The following is a 6,086-nucleotide window of genomic DNA, read 5'->3' as shown; positions in this document are numbered from 1 at the left end:
ATCGGAAATATCCTGTGTCTTTTGCCAGAAGCTATAAGGCATTGCTCATCTAGCTTGACCAACTTAAGTGGCTTTGCAAGCATTCGGAAGGCACACACTTACACTTACTCTGAGACTTAGATTGAAAGTATTTATCAACTTTTAAAAAATGACAAGTTAACATTTGGTCATGGAAGTGGTCAAATACAGCTGTCCTTTCAAGTGCATTTACCAATTCACAGTATTCTGTTTGCAGTGTGAAATATGATTTGGCGAGGAAGATGAACATATAGGCCTAGACCAAGGAGAAGTGTACCACCTCCTGAGCTGATTGGGCCTCTGCCGGTGAGTGTCTTAACCTTTGATGTTTTCTATTAGCAAAAAGTTATTTTTGTAACTTGTTGTTACAAAAATATGTTTTGTAATTGTTGTTGAACCAGTATAGATTCACCGATAAAGGTCTCCCATGCTATAAAAATGATCATGGCATCTCTTGAAGGAAAGACTAATCCAAGAGAATTAAGTTCTTTTGTTGTCTGGATGGATGATAGTGTGTTCCCCAGATTTTTTTCCCATGATTTCCTTCTCATGCTTATTTGCAAAAGATTACGCATATTCATCCCAACATAGATTAAAACAGCTTCCAAGGCCCTTGAGGGTAACTGTCTTAGAGTAACTTCTCTGTGGGAAGAGTAACTTTATGAAGTATAAGTATGCGGAAGAGTATTGGAGAAATGTCTTTAGACTCATGATCAGAAATATCTATGTATTCTGTATATTTATATTATTTAAATGTATTGATAACAAAACTTTTTATCTGCACACACACACCTCTGGTTCCAGGAGCCCAGTGACAAGAAACCTCAGCAAGAGGAACCACCAACTGAAAGTCGGGATCCTACTCCTGGTCAGGAGAGAGAAGATCAGGGGTGCAACTGATATTCAAGGTGCTGGGAAGGGAAGGAATATTATCTATGGTGGGCGGGGGGGTGGTGGGCAGAAGAGGCCTATATGTGCGTCATGCATTTTGCCATAAACCAGTAACAGGAGGAAAGAAAACATTAGGAAAGGATCTCAAACACTTGCTGAAAGTTGGCTGGAAAAGTGAAGAGTATAGTTTGCAGCTTCATGCAGTCCCTGGATACAATGAATCTTCTCTTTTTCTTGCAGGTTTATTTTGCATGCTTGAAAATACAGTCCTTGCGAAATTAGATGAAACTGTTTAATGCGGTGTACAAAATTTCACTAGTTTGATCTTCTTAGAATGTTGTCTGATCTTCTCAGCTGTGGTGTCCACAGTATTGTATGCACCCTTTAATAGCATGTAGAATGCCAAGTCACCCTACCTTGTAACACCCTGAATAAAGTCCATTTGCATAAGGATATTAGTCCCATTTTATAAATAAGAAAACTGAGGCTCTGAAATGGGGGCTTACCAAGAACACATGACTCATGGAGAAGGAATTCATGTTTCATTCCAAGGTTTGTGTTCTTCCTACCATCTGTGTTAGAAAACATGAATGATTTTGCTTAAAATGTTCATGCTTGAATGTGTCTGTACGGCAAGGTACTTCAGTATTGGCTCAGGACAAAACACAGTTCCATGAAGCAGGATAGCAACTCCAGAAAAGACCTTAATGAATGACAGCCACTGTTTCCTTTGCTCTGCATTTTTGACAGTATGTTTGGTAAAAGCTGGATAGTTCAGGACTTTGGCATACAGGTAGCTGTATTAGTATATTTTTAAGAGACTTTTTAATAGTTGTTTAAACTTTTATAATTAGAAAACTCAAAGTACGATAAGATTATCATGAAACAGAAATTATTTCCTCAACAGATAGCATTCTGAAGTTAAACACTGACAGAACTTGGGTCATGGATTATTTTAGCAATTCACTGTTAAGGGGGTTCCAGAATATGACTGTCAACAATACCCATTAATTTTTTTTTTCACTCAAGTTCCTGTACTCTTGTGGAAGACAGTGATTTTGCTGTTATATTTGGTACTTTTTTTCTGAATGCGATTCATTTATGGAAAGTTACATATAGGGCCTTTGGACCTAAGTTTGTTTAATTTTAACCAAAAAATGTTCAAGTTACCTCAACAGGTGATGAGTGTCAGGACTGTAAGATTTGTCATAGGCTTACCAATACATTCATCTAATCTTTCAGAAAATTACATTTACGTTATGATTAAAATGCTATCCATTGGGCAGTCTTCAGATTTCCTGGATAGCTGATACTCACTGTTTATAATACACAATGGTAAAGTATAGGAAATATAAGTGTGGTCTGATTTTTCCTCAGATTGTCATTTAAGATAAGATTTCATAATACAGGAAAACAAAGGTGGGACATCTTTGCATCACATTTATTGCCACAGTAGCCTACAGCCTTTTATTTCATAACACTGAGGAAAAGGATATTATCATTATCTTTCTTGTTTGCCTTCTTCAGTTGATAGCCTTTGTATTTTTAAGTGCCTGACCTGAAAGCTGATCTCCAGGAGCTGTCTCAGTCAAAGACTGGGGATGAATGCAGACATGGTCCTGATGACCAGGAGAAGATTCTGCCAAAATCAGACAATTTAAAATGCCAGAAGGAGGTATGCTATCTATTAAGATGCAAACTTATATGCTTTCTGTTTTCCACAATATTATACTTTCGATAGTAAGAGAGAATATTACTACCCCTTTAAAATCAGAGTTCAAATGCAGACTTTCTTTGAAAGGTTGTTCAGACTCCAGTTGCCTGACTACGAGACTTAAACACTGTCAGATACAGACACAAATTGTGTCAAAGCCATATCGAATCATCAAATATGAAAGCATATTCTTACTTCTGATTATACCCAACAACTAACAATTTTCAGATTATTTTCTCATTTCTGCTTTTAAAAAATACATAATGCATTTCTAATACCAGTTTGTGTGAAATATCTTGAGCAACTTAAGCAGATTCTAGTACCAGCTCTAACATTATTTGTGAGATTCTGAATTCCATAAATTCTACATCCATCTTTTGCTGTTATTGAAAATAGTAAATGCAAATCAGATATATTAAAATCTGTTTCAAAGTTGATTTCTGTATTCTCATGTTCTATTGGATGGAATACAAAGATATGATTTGTTTTTCATAACAATCAGTTTCAGTCCAGTTATAATATCTGAGTTGAGATTTCATGGTTCCTAAGAAAATGAGTGGGCAGGCCAGGCACGGTGGCTCACACCTGTAATCCCAGCTCTTTGATAGGTCAAGGCCGGCAGATCACAAGGTCACAAAGTCAAGAGATCGAGACCATCCTGGCAAACATGGTGAAACCCCATCTCTACTAAAAATACAAAAATTAGCTGGGCATGGTAGTGCACGCCTGTAGTCCCAACTACTCGGGAGGCTGAGGCAGGAATATGGCTTGAACCTGGGAGGCAGAGGTTACAGTGAGCCAAAATCGCACCACTGCACTCCAGTCTGCTGACAGAGCGAGACTCTGTCAAAAACAAAAAAAGAAGAAAGAAGGAAGGAAGGAAGGAAGGAAGGAAGGAAGGAAGGAAGGAAGGAAGGAAAGAAGGAGGGAGGGAGGGAGGGAGGGAGGGAGGGAGGAAGGAAGGAAAGACGGAAAGAAAGAGAAAATGAGTGGGCAACTTGCTTGATGAAAGTATCTTTTCCACACATTTTTCAAATTGGCAACTGTTAATCAGAAGAACTTCTGAATTTATAGGAAGCATTCCATGTTTATGGAAGAAATTACCTAAATGTTTTTACTCTACACTGCTGAACCATTCCATTAGACTATTTACATTGAAAGATAATTTTCAATTATTTCCAGGAGCCCGTTGAACAAGCCTCAGTTACATTCTTAGGAATCTTATAGTCTTAAATGATTATCTTGTTAAAATAGTTAGCAAATTACATAAGAAAGGAAAATAATAAAAAATGAAAATAATAAAGAACAATAGAATAAATCTAAGGGAAAAGGAAAGAGGTACTTAATAGGAGACAGCTATGAATCATTAGTAAGAGGAAATGTAATCCAAAAGTAATAAATTTAAAAGATTGTTCTTTTGAAAAGTATCTGTGAATACAGTAAGAAAATGGAGAATGGAAAATGGAAAATGCTCAGCATGGAATATGAACAAGACCCTAACAGATACTGAATATATGGTATAATTGAAAGTGAATACATTCTTGAACTCTAATATTTTCAAAATATGAATGAATGATTGATATGCTAGAGACACACACATTAGTTAATCTATTCCAGTAATACCTGAATATCTAAACATCATAAAGACTGTGGAAGAACTTCTGAAACTTACCACTTATCCCTCAAAAATGCTTAACTTTTAGAAACAATTATTTGGCTTTTCTAGATATTTGGCTCTCCTTTTCTATTTTCCTCTCCCTCCATTTCTTTTTCTTTTTCTTTTTCTTTTTTTTTTTTGCCCCACTGTTCATGGTATATGCCTCTTTCCCATTTTGATGTTAAAAATAATAGTGATAGAATAAACTGAATCTGACCATGTAATTTATTTTACCAATGGGAATACTTTCAAGTGTAGAAAGAGAGACTCTTCATATTGATATCAGGATATCAGGTGAAAATCTTGGACAAATGGTTACCATACCTGAAAGACCACAGAAGGCAAACTAGCCCCAAGCAATATTTTTGCACTTGTGTGCAACAGAGAAAAAACAAATGCAGTACTGGGCTTTCCATTCACTGCACTTACGCAATTCCTAATGTAACATTAACTGCTTCCCAGGAGCTTGTTGAACATCCAGGCTATTATTTCAAGCCAAAACATTACATTACATTATACATTGTTTGTAAATTCCTTTTATTTCTTAGGTTTGTTGTGTGTTGGTTATATTTTTATTAAAACTATATACAATGTTTGCTTTTCACTTTCAGACACCTTTTAATAGGTCACTTGATTTAATGTGTTCTGAAGTTAGACAGTTTTTGGTTTCCTTGAACGACAGAAAGCAGGGTGTTTTAAAAATGTTGCTAATGTATATGCTTGGAAGACTATCTTCAAGTTTGTGCAGAGGTTTAACTGAATGTTAGCCATCAGGTTATTCTTAGGCTTCTGGTTTCAGCCCATGGTATAAAACCAAAACTTTCGTGTCCTTCGCATACCTTTAATGTCATCTGAATACAGTTCTGCTACTAATATTCCCTCCTGTTATGTTTCTATTATAGGTGACAGACAACCACAGGTTTCAACGAAGACAAGCTGAAACAACACGAACTGTTTTTATCTAAGATATTTGACTTAAAAATATTGAAATAAACTTTTGCAGCTTTCTCCAAAGAAGTCTTGCACATCTTTTGTTCATTTTATTCCGAAATATTTGAAACTATTGAAAATTGTGGCCTAGTGTGGTATCTCAAGCCTGTAATCTCAGCACTTGGGGATGCTGAGGCAGGAGGATTTCTTGAGCTCAGGAAACTGACACCAGCTTGGGCAACATAGTGAGATCCCCTCACTCCAAAAATAAATGAATGAATGCATGAATGTATGCATGTACACATGTAGCGTTAGTCCTAGCTACTCTTGAGGTTAAAGTGAGAGGATCTCTTGAACTCAGGAGGTCGAGGATGCAGGTAGTTATGTTCAGGCCACTGCAACTTCAGCCTGGGTGACAGAGTGAGACTCCGTTTTAAAAAAATAGGAAAAGTAGGGGGCGGAGCAAGATGGCCGAATAGGAACAGCTCCAGTCTCCAACTCCCAGCGTGAGTGACACAGAAGACTGGTGATTTCTGCATTTTCAACTGAGGTACTGGGTTCATCTCACTGGGGAGTGCCAGACAATTGGTGCTGGTCAGCTGCTGTAGCCCGACCAGCGGGAGCTGAAGCAGGGCGAGGCATCGCCTCACCTGGGAAGCGAAAGGGGAAAGGGAATCCCTTTTCCTAGCCAGGGGAACTGAGACACACAACACCTGGAAAATCGAGTAACTCCCACCCCAATACTGTGCTTTAAGCAAGCAGGCACACCAGGAGATTATACCCACACCTGGCCGGGAGGGTCCCATGCCCACGGAGCCTCCTCATTGCTAGCACAGGAGTCTGCAATCTAACCACAAGGCAGCAGCGAGGCTGGGG

General features: G+C 37.9%; 1 pseudogene; it reads left to right on the top strand.

The window, feature by feature from the left end:
• Positions 1–243: 243 nt before the first annotated feature.
• On the top strand, positions 244–5,220 carry LOC106992380 (X antigen family member 3-like; annotated as a pseudogene).
• Positions 5,221–6,086: the final 866 nt, after the last annotated feature.

Source organism: Macaca mulatta, chromosome X, assembly GCF_049350105.2.
Source record: "Macaca mulatta isolate MMU2019108-1 chromosome X, T2T-MMU8v2.0, whole genome shotgun sequence".
Taxonomy (NCBI): Eukaryota; Metazoa; Chordata; class Mammalia; order Primates; family Cercopithecidae; genus Macaca; species Macaca mulatta.
The sequence above is the reverse complement of the archived record's forward strand: the minus strand, read 5'-3'. Positions and strand labels throughout refer to the sequence as shown.